This window comes from Pleurodeles waltl, chromosome 2_2 (genome assembly GCF_031143425.1).
Source record: "Pleurodeles waltl isolate 20211129_DDA chromosome 2_2, aPleWal1.hap1.20221129, whole genome shotgun sequence".
Taxonomy (NCBI): domain Eukaryota; kingdom Metazoa; phylum Chordata; class Amphibia; order Caudata; family Salamandridae; genus Pleurodeles; species Pleurodeles waltl.
The window spans coordinates 941,070,345-941,089,079 of NC_090439.1; positions in this window are offsets into that span (position 1 = coordinate 941,070,345).

An 18,735-nucleotide genomic window follows, 5' to 3' on the forward strand; every position below is an offset into this window, starting at 1 on the left:
GGACCCAGATGACATGACTTTGCAGACCTCTACCCTTGCTTGAGGGTGACGGGAAGCCTAGGGTCAGTGGCAGTGGGGGAGATCCATGGCTGATTTGTGAGGGACTTGAGCCAGACACCTCCAAAACTGGGCTCAGGAGCAGAGGCTCTCTTTGTGTGGAATCCCAGTGTGAGGCTGAAATTTAGGACCTTGTCCCTTTTATCTGCAGACTTTGGTGGAGGATTTACTTGCAGAAAAGACAGTAGTGATGACTTAACCCACCACATAGGAGCACCAGTTATGGCCGATGTGATGAGACAGCAAAGGGGCCTCCACAGTGACCAAGAATATAGTAAGCAAATAACCCATGTGACAGGATAAACCTTGCTCACCCTCTTACTGGACATCAGGTCTGGGCCCAGGAGCTGGCTACTTGACTAATGAAAAAACACTAACTGAGATGACCAGATCTTTTGGGAACCTCAGGGGATTAGAGGCATCTAAGGCTGGAATTGTGGCCCTTCCTCTAGGCTAGCCTATATCCTGTATGAAGAAAGACTCTTGAAGTGGTCATGAGTCACCATTCACATTCCCTGCTTAATAGGCGTAAATACAGGGCCCCTTGTTGTGGCCTTAATATGAACCTGACCCCAGCACCACTGGAATCTTGCCCTGAAACAGTGACTGCCTCATTGGACCATGCAATCTTGAATCTTTCCATATAGAACCAATTAGACTCTATTGTGGCTACTATAAAGGACTTGCTTAAAGCATTGGAATTGAAAATCAATACAGTCACCATTAATCTCTCTCTGCAACATGCAGACCAGAACAAATTGCAAGCAAAGTGAACAATGCTGAAATGACTATAGCAGAAATACAGCCCTCACTTGAGGGCCTAATGTATCCGTTTGAATAGAATTTAGATGAGAGGATGCTAAAGGGAAGACAAGAAGGAAAAATCTCAGATTTATTGGTCTGTCAGAAAAAGTATAAGGCCCGTTGATGGACCTTCCAATTGGAAGACTGGCTTGTAAATCAGGTGAGAGAGGGAGAGTATCTAGGTTTATCTCTATTGAATTTGTAGATCTGGGTCCCCTCTGCTAGGGATGCCTCTAAGATCTTTGGTGGGAAAATGGCTAACCTATCAGGACCATGATGCCCTTTTTCAGATTGCATGGAAGAAACATTTTGTCCATAGTACAAAACACAATACAATTAACCCCTTCGCTACCAGGCCTTTTCCCCATCTGTGTCGAGCCTTTCTTTGGCTATTTGAGGCAGTTCGCGTTTAGGCCCTCATCACTTTTTGTTCACATAAGCTACCAACGCCAAATTTGTGTCCTTTTTTTTCCCAACATCCTAGGGATTCTAGAGGTAGCGAGACTTTTTGGTTTGCCCGAAGGAGACCAAGAAATTAGCCAAAATAAAGTGAAAATGTTTTTTTTTTTTTTAAATGGGAAAAAAGGGCTGCAGAAGATGGCTTGTGGTTCCTCCCCTGAAAGTGACATTAACAAAGGGTTTGCAGTGGTAAGATCACCATCTTCCCAGCTTTCAGGACCAGGCAGAGTTGAATTAGAAAACCCAATTTTACAACACAATTTTGGCATTTTACTGGGATATACCCCATTTTTACTATTTTTTTTGCTTTCTGCCTCCTTCCAGTTAGTGACCGAAATGGGTGGGAAACCAATGCTGGATCCCAGAAAGCTACACAGTTCTGCAAAGTAGACAAAATTCTAAATTCAGCAAGGGGTCATTTGTTTAGATCCTACAAGTGTTTCCTACAGAAAATAACAGCTGAAATAAAAGAATATTTAAATTGAGGTGAAAAAACAGACATTTTACTCCACATTTTACTCTGTAACTTTTTCCTGTGATGTCAGATTTTTTAAAGCTATATATCGTTACGTCAGCTGGACTCTTATTGTTGTGGGCATATATAGGGCTTGTAGGTTCATCAAGAACCCTAGGTACCCAGAGCCAATAAATGAGCTGCACCTTGCAATGGGTTTTCATTCTGTGCCAGGTGTACAGCAATTAATTTGCTGAAATATAAAAAGTAAAAAATAGGTATCAAGAAAACCTTTGTATTTCCAAAGTGGCCACAAGATAAGGTGTTGAGAAGCAGTGGTTATTTGCACATGTCTGAATTCCTCGGTGCCCATACTAGCATGTGAATTACAGGGCATTTCTCAAATAGACATCTTTTTTACACACTGTCTTACATTTGCAAGGAAAAAATGTAGAGAAAGACAATGGGCAATAACACTTGTTTTGCTATTCTGTGTTCCTCCAAGTCTCCCGATAAAAATGGTTCCTCACTTGCGTGGGTAGGCCTAGCACCTGCGACAGGAAATGCCCTAAAACACAACGTGGACACATCACATTTTCAGAAAGAAAACAGAGCTGTTTTTTGCAAAGTGTCTAGCTGTGGATTTTGGCCTCAAGCTCAGCTGGCACCTAGGGAAACCTAGCAAACCTGTGCAGTTTTGAAAACTAGACACCTAGGGGAATCCAGGACGACGTGACTTGTGGGGCTCTGACCAGGTTCTGTTACCCAGAATCATATGCAAACCCCAAAATGTGACGAAGAAAACACTTTTTTCCTCTCATTTCGGTGACAGAAAGTTCTGGAATCAGAGAGGAGCCACAAATTTCCTTCAACCCAGCATTCCCCCCAGTCTCCAGATAAAAATTGTACCTCACTTTTGTGGGTAGGCCAACTGCCCATAAAAGGAAAGGCCCCAAAACACTATCTGGACACATCAAAATTATCCAAAACAAAACTACCTGTTTTTGCGGGGGGGGGCACCTGCGCTTTTGGTCCTGGGCTCAGCAGCCATCTAGGGAAACCTACCAAACCCAGACATTTCTGGAAACTAGACACCCGAGGGAGTCCAGGGAGGTGTGACTTGCATGGATCGCCCAATGTTTTCTTACCCAGAATCCTCAGCAAACCTCAAATTTTGCTAAAAAATCAAATTGTCCCACATTTCTGTGTGGGATCACCGCACTGGGACAGATTTCATACCACCCAATGTTCCCCTCAGTATCCCGGTAAATATGATACCTCATTTGTGTAGGTGGGCCAAGTGCTTGTGAAAGGGAAAAGCCAAAAACATGTTGATATTGAGGGGGAAGCAAAGGGGGCCCAAAAGGGCAGTTTGCAAAAAAACATTTTTAAGCTGACAAGTGCAGCAGAATTATTATCGGTATGGATGAGGCAATGCTGGGTGGTAGGAATTTTGTGGATTCCTGCAGATTCCGGAAGGTTCCATCACAAAAACGTGGGAAAAATGTGTGATTTCCAGCAAAGTTGGAGGTTTGCAGGGCATTGTGGGTATGAAAATGGTACGGGGTGCATGTGAAACACAGCACCCTGGAATCACCCAGTTTAGTTTAGTTTCATTTTCATATGTGTCTAGGCCGTGTGGATTTTTCTACATGGCAGCATCCAAAAGTCCATAAAGTGCAGCCCTCAGCATTCCAAGTGGGACGATTTTGAGAGTTAGCCAAGCTCTCATGGCCCAAATGTAAAACCAAAACCCAAAATAATCAAATGTCTTCTTGCTTGCTGTGGGATAAGATGTTTTAGAGTGTGGGGGAGAGCTGAAAGACTGTTACCCCCTTCAGTTGGGGTGGGGGCATAACCAGGCCCATTCTGGTTGGTAGCCACCACTGCAATATATATATATATATATATAGATATATACATATAAATATATATTGTTTTTAATTCCCTGGCATCTAGTAGACATTCTGCCCCCGGGGTGTGGATCAGGGGTAATTGCCCCATCTGCCCACTGGTGTGCAGAACAACTTTGGTCCCATTTATTTGGGCTGGGGGTACGGCCATACCCCACCCTCTTATTTTGGAAAAAAAAACTTCTCTGGTGGGCTTTCTGCCCCCCCCCCCCCTTAGGGGCAGATGGGCTTTCAAAAATAGGCCCATCTGCCCGAAGGGGGGCAGATATGGTCAACAGTAATGTGCCCCCATGGGGAACGACCCTTACCCAAGGGGCTGCCCCCTAAAGAAAACACACAAATACACACACACCAATCCCTGGTGCCTAAGTGGTTTCTCCACACGGGGGCAGATCGGCGTAATAGAAATACACCGATCTGCCCCCAGGGGGAGCAGAAATGGCCAAAAATAAATTCCCCTTCCCCCCCCAGGGAAGCGACCCTTGCCTAAGGGGTCGCTCCCCACCTCTAAAAAACAAAAACAAAAAAAACAAAAATAAGAATGATCCCTGGCACCTAGAGGTTTCTTCTCCCAGGGGGCAGATCGGCCTAATACCAATAGGCCGATCTGCCCCTAATGGGGCAAAAATGGCCTAAATATAATTTGCCCCCCTGAGGAGCGACCCTTGCCTAAGGGGTTGCTCCCTTTGCATAAAAGTGGCACACAAAAAAAAGATCCCCGGCGCCTAGTGGTGTCTGCCCCCCTTGGAGGCAGATTGGCCTAACAAAAATCAGCCGATCTGCCCCAAGGGGTGCAGAAATGGCCTAAATATAATTTGCCCCCTAGGGAGTGACCCTTGCCTAAGGGGTTGATCCTCAACTCCAAAAAAACAAAAAAAACACAAAAAAGGTTGCTCCCCTTCCGTGAATTCACCATAAAAAAACTCCCTGGTGTCTAGTGGTTTCTGCCCCCTTTGGGGGCTGACTGGCCTCATAAAAATAGGCCAATCTGCCCCCAAGGGGGGCAGAAATGGCCTAAATATAATTTGCCCCCTAGGGAGCGACCCTTGCCTAAGGGGTTGCTCCTCAAATCTAAAAAAACAAAAAAAACACAAAAAAGGTTGCTCCCCTTCCGTGAATTCACCTTAAAAAAACTCCCTGGTGTCTAGTGGTTTCTGCACCCTTTGGGGGCAGACTGGCCTCATAAAAATAGGCCAATCTGCCCCCAAGGGGGGCAGAAATGGCCTAAATATAATTTGCCCCCTAGAGAGCAACCTTTGCCTAAGGGGTCGCGCCCCAACTTAAAAAAAACAACAACAAAAAACACACAAAAAAAATGATCCCTGGCGCCCAGTGGGTTCTGCCCCCCTGGGGGCAGATCGGGCTAACAGCAAAAGGCATATGCCTCCAAGGGAGCAGAAAAGGCCTTGAAAAAATTGCCCCCCTGGGGAGCGACCCTTGCCCACTGTCTGGAGAGGGGAGGCAAGGACTTACCTCCTCCAAATTTGGACAGTTGGACCACTGAACAGTCCGGGTAACTTGGGTGCACCACCTGTGTTCCAGGGGCCATGCTCGTCAGGATGAAAGGAGTCCCAGAGTACCGGTGATGCTGAAGTTTGGTGCCTGCTGGAGCAGGGGGAAGATTCCGTCGAGCCACTGGAGATTTCTTCGGGGCTTCCAGTGCAGGATGAAGGCAGACAGCCCCCAAAGCATGCACCACCAGGAAACAGTCAAGAAAGCCGACAGGATTAGGTGCTACAATGTCGCTGGTAGACTTCTTGCTACTTTGTTGCAGTTCTGCAGGTGTCCTGGAGCAGTCAGCGGTCGATCCTTGGCAGAAGTCGAAGCGGGAGACGCAGAGGAACTCTGGTGAATTCTTGCAAGTGGTTATGTGAGGAAAAGCCCACTGGGGAGACCCTAAATAGCACTCAGAGGATGATTGGCTACCTAGTCAGGTAAGCTCCTATCAGGAGGGGTCTCTGACGTCACCTGCTGGCACTGGCCACACAGAGGCCTCCATTGTGCCCTCACACCTCTGGATTCAAGATAGCAGAGGTCTGGGACACACTGGAGGAGCTCTGGGCACCAGCCCTGGGGTGGTGATTGACAGGGGAGTGGTCACTTCCCTTTCCTTTGTCCAGTTTCATGCCAGAGCAGGGGCTGGGGGATCCGTGACTGGTGTAGACTGGTTTATGTATGAAGGGCAACATCTGTGCCCTTCAAAGCATTTCCAGTGGCTGGGGGAGGCTTCCCCTCCCCAGACATTAACACCTATTTCCAAAGGGAGAGGGTGTAACACCCTCTCTCAGAGGAAATTCTTTGTTCTGCCATCCTGGGACTGGGCTGCCCAGAGCCCAGGAGGGCAGAAGTCTGACTATCGGTTGGCAGCAGCGGTAGCTGCAGAGAAAACCTTAGAGAGCTAGTTTGGCAGTACCAGGGGTCCATGCTGGAGCCCGGAGATGCATGGGTTTAGCACCCCAATACCAGATTTGGCATGGGGAGACAATTCCATGATCTTAGACATGTTACATGGCCATATTCGGAGTTACCATTGTGAAGCTGGATATACATATTGGTCTATATGTAGTGCACGCATGTAATGGTGTCCCCGCACACACAAAGTCCGGGGAAATTGCCCTGAACTATGTGGGGGCACATTGGCTAGTGCCAGGGTTCCCTTATACTTGGTAACTTTGCAACTAACCTTCACCAAGTGAGGGTTAGACATATAGGTGACTTAAAAGTTACTTAAGTGCAGTGTAAAATGGCTGTGAAATAACGTGGACGTTATTTCACTCAGGTTGCAGTGGCAGTCCTGTGTAAGAATTGTCTGAGCTACCTATGGGTAGTAATAGAAATGCTGCAGCCCATCGGGATCTCCTGGAACCCCAAATACCCTGGGCACCTAGGTACCATATACTAGGGAATTATAAGGGTGTTCCAGTGTGCAAATTAGAATTGGTAAAAATGGTCACTAGCCTGCAGTGACAATTTTAAAGGCAGACAGAGCATAAGCACTGAGGTCCTGATTAGCAGAGCCTCAGTGACATAGTTAGGCACTACACAGGGAACACACATTCAGGCCACAACTATGAGCACTGGGGTCCTGGCTAACAGGATCCCAGTGAGACAGGCAAAAACAAACTGACACACAAGTAAAAATGGGGGTAACATGCCAAGCAAGATGGTACTTTCCTACAGGACGTGACCACCATTTTCGCTCTGTTCACTCACTTATGTATCTTTTTCTGCAGGTCAGCCCCCATCAGAAAAAGGGTATTTGGCATGCCATCGCCAAGGGGGTGTGGACCCTGGGGGTCTTTGACGGGCAGAGCACCCACTGTCGCAAACGGTGTGAGGACCTGCGCTGCTGGGCAAGGAAGACGGCAGAGCCCAGCTGGGGATGGCCTTCCAACGAGGAAGGGGTGCCCGTTGTACCCTTACCCCCTGATGTTCTGCATCCTGGCGGTGGCCTATCCAGAGTTGAATGGGCACTTGAAGGCATCACAGCAGCCACAAGTGGGTGAGTACAGTTTCAGAATCATGAAATTGCATATGTTGAGGTGTTATCTGGGTGGGGGATGTGGGTCTGTGGGTGCCCCTAGTCCAGGACGAACATGGCAGGGTAGGTTCTATGATGGGCAGGCTCAGATGCACTCCAACTCCACAAATGCTAGAGGGCATCTACTACTGGGCAGGGTCCTGTGGGTTTCAGCTGTGCTGCTCTTGGCGTTAGGCATTGAACCCCATAGCCTGGTGACTAGCATTGTAACTGGTAGTGCATGGCCTAGTGCATAGGGCTGTTCCCTGTGTGTTGTGTACGCCAACGGTGATGCTGTTGCGGGCATTGAACAAGTGTATCCTCTCTCTCTTCCCCCCCTTTTTGTTTTGTCACCCTGTCCTTGTGTGCATTAGCATCATCTGGCGGAGGAGCAGAGGCACCAGCGACGGAGGGAGCTGCATCCCACATGGCCCATGAGGCCGAATCCACCGACTGTGAGGGCACCAGTGGGACAGAGGGTGACGGGAGCACCACGGCGGAGACTGGAGGGGACAGTTCGGACAGGAACACCTACTCCGATGGAAGCTCCCTGGCGGTGGTGGACACCTCTGTGCCCACCCCAACTACAGGTACAGCCGCCACCCCCGTACCAGCACCGCCCTCCCAGCAGCCCCTCAGCGTGTTTCCCGTGCCTGCTCACCCAGGAGGGTGGGCATCTCCTTCACCCCAGGCACCTCAGAACCAGCCCCAGTCAGCCCTGCTGCCCTCATTGAGGAGGCTATTGACCTCCTGAGATCCATATCTGTTGGGCAGTCAACTATACTGAATGCCATCCAGGGGCTGGCAGGGCATTTGCAACAAACACATGCATTCCTGGAGGGCATTCACTCTGGGGTGGCAGCCCAACAGAGATCATTCCAATCTCTGGCCAACTCCCTGATGGCAGCCATTGTCCCTGTCTCTAGCCTCCCCCTCCAACTTCCTCTACCCAGTCCCAATACCCTCAACCCCAGCCTATCCCAAGCACAGCGTCAGACGAGCATGCACCCAAATCAACACACAGAAGTGGCTCAGGCAAACACAAGCACCACACTTCATTCCACAGGCACTCACACAAGCACCATCCAGATGCAGACACACCAACATCCACTGCCTCCACTGAGTCCGCTCCTCCTCATAGTCCACCTTCCTCCCAGTAGCGTCTCCACTCACACCTGCATGCACTACATCCTCATCCACTACCTCCATCACCATCACGCCTATCACTACACGCCCCTCACTGGCAGTCATCACCCCACATCCCCTGTGTCCTCTCCCACTGTGTCTGTGCCCCCTCCTCCCAAAGTACACAACGCAAGCACTCAGACACCCAACAGCAGCCCACTTCGCAACAGCATCCAGCCCATGCGCCTGCACCCAAACACAGCAGACAGACACCTCCTACAACCACTCCCTCTTCCTCCACTCCCTAACCTTCACCCCTTCCAGCCCCAGTGTCCCCAAAAAGGCTTTTCCTCTCCTCCCTTGACATATTCCCTGCCACTCCTACCCATCCTTCACTTCGGGCCAAGGTGGGCAGAACCCAGGCCAGCACCTCAGCCACCCAGTCCACAGCCACTGTAGTTTCTGCAGCTACTGCAGGTGTGAGAGGCTCCAGGGAGACACCTGTCAGCACTGCCAGTGTGCCTGCACCAGATGCCAAGGGCAAGAAGGGTCCCCCAGCTAGCAAGGGCAAGGAGGCACCACCAGCTAGCAAAGGCAAGGAGGCACCACCAGCTAGAAAGGGCAAGGAGGCACCACCAGCTAGCAAGGGCAAAAAGGGACCACCAACTACCAAGGGCAGGAAGGGAACACCAGCTGGCAGATGTAAGGAGGCACCACCAGCTGCCAAGGGCAGGAAGGAAACACAGGCTGCCAAGGGCAAGGGAAAATGTACAGATGCCGCAGGCCGGATGGATCTGATGTCTGGTTCTGGAACCTCATCTGGGCAAACAACACCAGCCATGGCACTTCAGAAAATCCGAGGCTGTGGGGGAAGGGCTGGAGCATCCCTCCACCACTGATAGCAACGCCACCTGCACCGCCAGCTCCACCACTGCCAGCAGTAGCAGCCCCAGTGGGCAGCCATCCAACGCTGCAGGGGAAGGGCTGGAGCCTCCCCCCACCACTGGCAGCACCACCGCCAGCCCCGCAACGGCCACCAGTGGGCATCTGTCACCACCGGCGGGCAGTGTGTAGTCGTGTCTACATGGGCTGTAGTGAGTCCTGGCCCCTGCAACAACTGTAGGTGTGATACCCAGGTGAGAGACTGTGACCTTGCACCAGCCAGGATCTGCATCGCTGGGTACAAAGACCCCTCCAGAACCAGTGGAAGAAGGCATCCACTCACCCCCTCCTTGCCAGGATAAAGCACACTAGGCACAAAGCCCCCTCCAGAACCAGTGGAAGGAGGCATCCACTCACCCCCTCCTTGCCAGGATGAAGCACACTGGGCACAAAGCCCCCTCCAGAACCAGTGGAATAAGGCATCCACTCACCCTCTCCTTGCCAGGATGAAGCACACTGGGCACAAGGCCCCCTCCAGAACCAATGGAGAAGCCATCCACTTGAGAGACTGTGGCTTTGCACTCCCCAGGACCAAGCAGTGGGCAAACCATCCACTTGAGAGATTGTGGCGTTGCACTCCTCAGGACAGGCAGTGGGTAAACCACCCACTAGAGAGACTGTGGCTTTGCACTCCCCAGGACCAAGAAGTGGGCAAACCACCCACTAGAGAGACTGTGGCTTTGCACTACCCAGGACCAAGCAGTGGGCAAACCACCCACTTGGGAGACTGTGGCTTTGCACTCCCCAGGACCAAGCAGTGGGCAAAACACCCACTACAGAGACTGTGGCTTTGCACTCCCCAGGACATCGCAGAGGGCATGTAGCCCCCTCTAGGAGCAGTGGCGTTTTACCATCTTCTGGCTGAGGTGCCCCCCCTTCCTCTTCCTCCTGAGGTGCCTGTGTATCTTCGACCTGATGCCCAGCAGTTTCTCTCCGTATTGTGGCCTTTGTCTATGTGTTATGGTCCTGTGGGCCATGGGCATTTTGGACTGGGCATTGTCCCTCCATTTGTATATATTGTCGATACTGTTTTGTGTTTTGAGGACGTATTTCTCAAAATGTATATTATTACACTGGCTTTACTCACTTCCTTTTGTCCTTGTGTTATTCCTGAGAGGTATGGGGTGGATATGTAATGTTGTTGCATCTGTTTGTGTGTATGGTGTTGGTGGTGGGGGTGGGGGTTTTGCGTGCTGCATGTGTGTGTCACTCTCTTTTTCTTCCCCCTCCCTTTTGTGCTAGGTGCGGTGCTCTACGTGTTCGTCTTCGCCGGCGTTCGTGTTCCTGGTGTAGGAGGAGGTATACCAGCATGGAGAAGATCTGCAGTTTGGGCTCCATGGCGTTATGGTTCTTCCTTGAGTGTCGAGAGGTGAGTCGTTTCCCTTCTGTGTTCTGTTTCCGCCATGCTTTCGATGGCGTTGGTACTGCCCCGGAAAATCTGACGGACGGGTGTGTTTTAATGCAGTGCGCGGTACATTGTCTTCCGCCTGGCTGTTGGCGGTTACCGCCGCATGCTTGTTGCTACTGCTGTGTCAGTCGGTGCGTTAAAGTGGCTGTCTGTGTTGGCGGTTTCCGCTGTGGTCAAAATTCCATTTTTTTTACTGCTGGCCTGTTGGCAGTATTACCGCCGCTTTATCACCGACCGCCAGGGTTGTAATGAGGGCCTTTGTCTCCTAAGATAAACCTTGTTGCTTGTTACCAAGCTACCAAGAGTTCAGCTGTTGTTAATTTATTGAGACCTAAAGAAAACCTAGTGGGGGTAAGGGACCTATTGCTAAGTGTAGATACTTACCTGCCCTTACCAATAATCCACTTTCCAACAAGGGCAAACTCTACATCGTGAACAGTAACAAGGTCTTCTAATGACAACGACATTAGAATGGCACTTCATTCACAAGACACGCCTGGCACTCCAGCATTGAATATGCAGTCAGGGGCAGAGGTAGGAGATCTTGACACTAACTGTGGGAATGCAGCTAAGAAAGACGTGAGGAAGATCTACCGGAGTATCAAGGCAATGGCAACTGTGAAGTCAACACCCCTGGTAGCAGACTCCTTGAACACAGAGATGGGGAAGGCCTTTTCACCAAATACAGAAGTTCAACAAACAGCAGGTTCAAACCTTGGAGCAAAACTTGCAATAAAGGTGCAACTGACTACAACAGAAGGTGTTGAACCAGCAGGAATCCCTTTACTAACATGTGGGGCACACAAGCATTCAGGTGAAGATTTCAGAACAGGACCACAACTAGCTGGCTGCTCCACTACCAACTGCTCCAACTGTCAACCCCTCTGCTTTGAAAAGTATAAAGCCCAAAAAAATGGAAGTCTTGGTACTGAAACTCCATCAACCTCATAGACTGCAATATGACCTCCCGGCACCGTCTGATGAACAAACAGATACAAACATCATAATGTTCCTACCTGAGTACAAATCACAAGGAAACTGATATCCTTAATAGGGGAAATAGATTAGGTCTATCAACATTGATCTCCAGCTTGGAAAATTGAGGGTTAACTAACCTAGTCAGGATCACATTTGTACACTTTGGAAGCCCACTGAAGAACAGGCAACAAAGGCCACATGGGCGACAACAGAGATATCCTGGGAGGTACTGAAAGAGTGGTCACTCTCCAGAGCTGGGGAATGAAGTTGATACTCTATTATAAACCTGATTACCCTCTGCCCCTGTTCGACTCAAACCAATTTATAAAAGATGATCTGCAACCCAAGACCACTCATTCAGGTCTTAGTGGGTGCCCTGGGCAAATCACCATCAGGAAGAGCCATTTCTAGGAATCAGCCAGGGCCACATGCATAAATCAAAGGGAGTCCATCAAAAAGTGGAGATGGCTTTCATGCACAATAAACTGCACAACCAGTAACCTTTGACAAAGCCCAATGCACACTATGCATCCAAAGCACAAGCTTAGATCCCTACACTTTTGTTCTTAGAACATCAATGGCTTAGCAAATAAAAAATCAGACCCTCACCTGTTACTCTATCTACAATCTTTTGACATTATCCTTCTTCAGGAAACGTGTCTCGAATACCATTTTCAAATACAGTGTTTCATAAATTACTATGGTGGTCATTACAACCCTGGCGGTCGGTATTAAAGCAGCGGTAAAACCGCCAACAGGCTGGCGGTAAAAAAATGGAATTACGACCGTGGCTGAAACCGCCAACATAGCCAGCCACTTTAACACTCTGACCGCCACGGCGGTACAAACAAACACTGCGGCGGTAACCGCCAACAGACAGGCGGAGGACAATATACCACACACACTATTGCAACCCACCAATCCGCCATCTTTTCCGGGGCGGATTCACCGCGAACAAAAACATGGCGGAAACAGGACTTCGAAAGGAAAACGCTCACCTCTACACAGCTCAGTATACAATTATATACACCAAGAACACAAGTCAAAGGGATTCCACCATTATAGTCCGTGGATCACTGGACCCAAAAGGCATGGGCGAGGCCCACACTCAATACCCGATCAAAATGGAGAGAACACTGCAGGGGCATCAGATAGAAATAAAACAGGCACCTCAGGGGGAAGGGAAGGGGGGGCACCTCAGCCGTTTCAGTGCACAACGTCAGATCCATGAGGGGGCTCCATGCCCACTGATGTATCCTGGGGAGTACAAAGCCACAGTCTCTCAAGTCTTTACAGTGGGTGGTTTGCCCACTGTTCAATCCTGGGCAGTGCAAAGCCACAGTCTCTCAAGTGGAAAACAGTCACCACTGGTTCTGGAGGGGCCTTGTGCCCAGAGTGCTTCATCCTGCCTAGGACTGAGGTAGTGGATGCCTTTCTCCACTGGTTCCGGAGGGGGCCTTGTGCCCAGAGTGCTATATCCTGCCAAGGACAGAGGTAGTGGATGTATCTCTCCACTGGTTCTGGAGGGGGCCTTGTGTCCAGAGTGCTTCATCCTGCCCGTGGCAGACTCAGTAGCGTCGGAATCATTTGCACTGACTGGCCTGCGGGGCTGCTGGTGGCGATGTCCTGGGCAGCGGTGCTTGTGGTGGTGTCCTTGGCAGCGGTGCTCGTGGCGGACGGTGTCCTGGGAAGCGGTTCAGATGCAGGCGGTCTTGTTCTGCCCTGCGGGGCTGCTGGCGGCGGTGTCCTGGGCAACAGTGCCTGTGACGGTGTCTTTGGCAGCGGTGCTTGTGGCGCGGTGTCCTGGGCAGCGGTTCAGCTGCTGGCGGTCTTGTTTTGCCCTGCGGGGCTGCTGGCGGCGGTGTCCTGGGCAGCGGTGCTTGTGGTGGTGTCCTTGGCAGCGGTGCTTGTGGCAGTGGTGTCCTGGGCAGCGGTTCAGCTGCTGGCTGTCTTGTTCTGCCCTGCGGTGCTGCTGGCGGCAGTGTCCTGGCCTGCGGTGCTTGTGGCAGCGGTGTCCTTGGCAGCGGTGCCTGTGGCGGTGTGCTTGGCAGCGGTGCTTGTGGCGGCGGTGTCCTGGGCAGCCGTTCAGCTGCTGGCGGTCTTGTCCTGCCCTCCGGGGCTGCTGGCGGCGGTGTCCTGGGCAGCGGTTCAGCCGCTGGCAGTCCTGTCTGTGACAGCGGGTCTGCTGCTGGTGGTCGCTTCCTGGGCAGGGGGGCTGCTTCTGGCGGTTGCTTCCTGGGCAGTGTGGCTGCTGGTGGTCCTGTCTGTGGCAGCGGGGCTGCTGCTGGCAGTCGCTTCCTGGGCAGAGGGGCTGCTGCTGGCGGTAGCATCCTGGGCAGTGTGGCTGCTGGCGGTCCTGTCTGTGGCAGCGGGGCTGCTGCTGGCGGTCGCTTCCTGGGCAGCGGGCCTGCTGCTGGCAGTCACTTCCTGGGCAGTGTGGCTGCTGGCGGTCCTGTCTGTGGCAGCGGGCTGCTGCTGACAGTCGCTTCCTGGGCAGCGGGGCTGCTGGTGGTCCTGTCTGTGGCAGCGGGGCTTCTGCTGGCGGTCGCTTCCTGGGCAGTGGGGCGGGTGGCGGTCTTGTCCGCTCTGCTGATCCCCCTAAAGTTGCCGATTTTACTGTGCCCCTTTCCCCCTTGGATGGTGTCGCAGCTGTCTCCGCACTCCCAACTGTACCCCTGGGAGCGGCTTTGGTGGCTGGTTTCTTTCCCCTCTCCCGCCGGGCACTGTCCAACTTTTTATGCTTCACAGGTGGGGGACTGTCCGTGCTCTGGCTCCTTGCCACACTGCCTGTCCTGCTGCCTGATGCACTCCATAATCCGGTTACTACTGGCACCATTGGTCCCGCCGATGTTGTGGCTGAGGTGCTAGGTTGGGACCTGGAGAGTCAGGCCTTAGGAGACTGACGGGTGGGGGAGGTGATGGAAAGAGGTCAAGGCTGGCCAGGAAAAGTTTCTTAGCAACACTGGGACGGGTAGCTGGAGGGGTTTGGGAGTGGAGGAAGAGGTAGTGGTTGTAGGCGGGGCTTGTTTGGTGACTTTGGGTGAAGGTGCATGGGCTGGAGGCTGTCGTGAGGTGGATGGCTGTTGGGTGGGTGTGTGGCTGCATTTGTGTACCTTGGGAGGTGGCCTCACAGACACACTGGGAGAGGACACAGTCGATGTGTGAATGGTAGTGGGTGTGGTGAGTGCACGTGAGCGGAGTGTGGTGGTGGGTGTGCTTATGATGGACGTAGTGGCTGAGGATGTAGTGCATGCAGGTGTGAGTGGAGACGAGACAGGGAGGGAGGAGGGAGACAAGGAGGAGGGGGACACAATGGAGACAGTGGATGTTGGTGTGTCTGCATGTGTGTGATGCTTGCGTGAGTGCCTGTGGGATGTGTGGTGCTTATGTTTGCCAGAGATTCCCTTGTGTGTTGAGGTGTGTGCATGCTGGTCTGATGGCTAGAGACAGGGACAATGGCTGCCATCAGTGCTGAGGCCATAGTCTGAAAAGCTCGCTGAAGGGCTGCCTGACCAGAGTGAATTCCCTCCAGGAATGCATTGGTTTGTTGCAACTGCCTCTCTACACCCTGGATGGCATTCAAAATGGTACACTGCCCAACAGTGAGGGACCTGAGGAGGTCAATGGCCTCCTCACTGAGGGAAGCAGGGGTGACAGGGGTAGGGCCTGAGGTGCCTGGGGCGAAGGTAATGCCCACCCTCCTGGGTGAGCGGGCACGGGGCAAAGGCTGAGGGGTTGCTGGGAGGGCGGTGCTGGTAGGGGGGATGGCCGCTGTACCTGTAGATGCGGGGGGCACAGATGGGGCCGCCACCGCAATGGAGCTCCCATCAGAGGAGGAGTCCGTCTCGCTGGTGTCAGCTCCTGTCCCCGCTGTGGAGCTTCCCTCGCCCTCCGTCCCACTGGTAAATTCAGAGTCCGTAGTGTCGCCCTCCAGGGCAATGTGGGATGCAGCTCCCTCCTGCTCTGGTGCCACTGCTCCTCCGCCTGATGATGGTAATGCACACAAGTACGGGGAGACCACAAAAAGGGGGGGGGCAGACAGAAGAAAAACATGTTCAGTGCATGCAATACCGCTACCGTTGGTGGGCACGACAGACACAGAAGCCCCCTGCACTATGATGCGCACTTGGGCTCCACTATTCAATCCTTGGGACATGGCTTACAAGGCTATGGCCGATTTCTGCACACATGGATGTCACAGGAGCATGACTAGGAGTAGTTGGCACTGTACACAGGTGGGGTGGGGTGCCACAGGGGCTGCCTGAAGAAGGGAACTTAACTAGCAAACTCGCCCTGGCCTAGGGGAACCCACAGCCCTCCTCCCCCACCCAGACACCTAAAATGTGCGCTGAATCAGCAGAATGAGAGTGTACTCACCCCCTTGTGTCTGCTTTGATGACCTCAAGCGCCCATCCAAGTCCGGATACTCCACTGCCAGGATCCTGAACATCAGGGGGGTCATGGTGCGACGGGCACCCCTCCCACGTTGGGAGGCCATCCCCATCTGGGCCTCCGCCGTCTTCTTGCTCCAGCAGCGAATGCCCTCCTATCTTTTCCGGCAGTGGGTGCTCCGTCTGTGGTAGACGCCCAGGGTCCGGACTTCCTTGGCGATGGCATGCCAGATGTCCTTCTTCTGGTGGGTGCTGACCTACAGGAATTGTACAGGGAAAAAGAGAAGTAATTACCAACTGCACCGTCACAGTCATTGGCCCGCATCCCTACCCTTGCCATGACGCACATGCACTCACCGTCATTTCATGCACGCCTCATTCTCACCCCCCCTATCTTTCATCCACCCCACTCCACACAGGCATTGCCCATACAGCATGCTCACAGTGTACTTACCTGTTTGTCTGGAGGACCGTAGAGTAACATGTACTGGGGGGACCCCATCCACGAGTTTCTCCAACTCCTCCATGCTGAAGGCAGGGGCCCTTTCCCCAGAAACACGAGCCATTATCTCTTCCAGACTGAGGTCACAGCAGCACTTACAGAGTAGGTCCTCTCCTGTCGAAGATCAGGTATTGAGTGATTGAACAGATAGAAAATGGTGGTCACGTCCACGGCGGTGCGTACCGTCACCGCTGGCGTACATGGTCATTGGCTCCTGGGACCCATAGGGCCCAATGTTAACCAATGCAGAGTTGCTCCGCGGTCTTCGTCCGCCTACAGCGACGGTGTAGAACGCCAGCGCAGTTACCTCATATCCTCCTGTCCCACTTTTCAGGTCAGGGAGCCGCCATTTCAGTGGCCCACATGGCATTATTTTTTACTCCATCACACATACCTAGGCCTTCCCTAACCACTCATACAGACATATTTCGATTTATGAATATTTTCAGAGTAAGCTGTGTTTACGTACCTCAGAGTTGGTTGACTCTCTGCTTGCTGTTCTCCTCCATGGGCACCGTCCGCTGGGGCATGTGAGAAGATGGCGGCAGCCTCCGGTGTACAGACCGCTGGTGGATCTATTGACAATGGAGGAAAGACATGTGATCATCACCTACAGGCTTGATTGTGCCACAATCCAGGAACTGTGTGCCCAGTTGGAGCCAGACCTGATGTCAGCTATCTGCCATCCCACAGGAATCCCCCCTCAAGTGCAGGTGCTGTCAGTACTCCATTTCCTAGCAAGTGGGTCATTTCAAACAACAGTGGCCATAGCATCAGGGATGTCCCAGCCTATATTTTCCAATGTGTTGTCAAGAGTGTTTGTCTGCCCTGCTGAAACACATGCGGAGCTACATCGTTTTCCCTCAGGTGGAGGATTTGCCTACAGTGAAAGGTGACTTCTATGCCCTGGGACATATCCCCAACATCATAGGTGCCATTGATGGGACACATGGCCTTGGTACTCCTGCAGGAGTGAACAGGTGTACAGAAACTGGAAGAGTTACCATTCGATGAATGTGCAGATGGTGTGTTTGGCAGACCAGTACATCTCCCGTGTTAATGCCAAATTCCCTGGCTCAGTGCATGACGTTTACATCCCGCGTATTAGCAGCATCCCTTATGTGATGGGGCAACTCCAGAGGCACAGGGTGTGGCTATTAGGTGAGCACCTGGACCCAAATCAGTGGGAATAGTTGTCTGGGTCTGTGGATGTCCCTATAAGTCAGTATGTGTCTAACAGTTGTCCCTCGCCATTTGCAGGTGACTCTGGTTACCCCAACCTGTCATGGCTACTGACCCCAGTGAGGAATCCCAGGACAAGGGCAGAGGAATGCTACAATGAGGCCCATGGGTGAACTAGGAGGATTATAGAGCGGACCTTCGGCCTCCTGAAGGCCAGGTTCCGGTGCCTCCATATGACAGGTGGTTCCCTATTCTACTCACCAAAGAAGGTGTGCCAGATCATCGTGGCAGGCTGTATGCTTCACAACTTGGCTTTGCGATGGCAGGTGCCTTTTGTGCAGGAGGATGGTCCAGATGGAGGTGTTGTGGCAGCTGTGGACCTTGCGGACAGTGAAGACGAGGAAGCAGACGAAGAGGACATCGACAACAGGAACACTATGATCCTGCAATACTTTCAGTGAGACACAGGAAAGAAGACAACACTGCCTGCTACATCTGATTTTAATCCACTACCTCTCATCTGTCTGTCATTTTCACCCAGTGTATGGTCACTGAGTTGTCACTTTCCCTTACGATTTCACAGATGTGGGTCCCACAGTGTGGCATCTGCATTGTTTCCTGATGGACTAGAGCTGTGTGACATAGGTATGTTGACATTCCATTTGAAAGAGCATTTTGCCACTGTAATTGCTAATACACTATTTCGAAATCACAGACAGACTCCTGATTGTTTTGTGCTTTAAGGGTGTTTATTTAAGTGCTCAATACTGGAGGGGGTTGAAAAATGGTGAGGGGTGATGGTGGAGGAATGTCCATGGCAGAGTCCAGTCTATTAGTCTCACAGGCGCATTGTCCAAAGGGGCATAGGAAGTGGAGCTGGGGCAGTTTAAGGATGGACAGGGTGACAAGGTGGGACAAAAGGATGACAATCAGGGTGGTCTCATTTCTTGGCAGGGGTCTTGGCATCCTTCTCTGTCTTTGTCCTGGATCTCAGGGACCG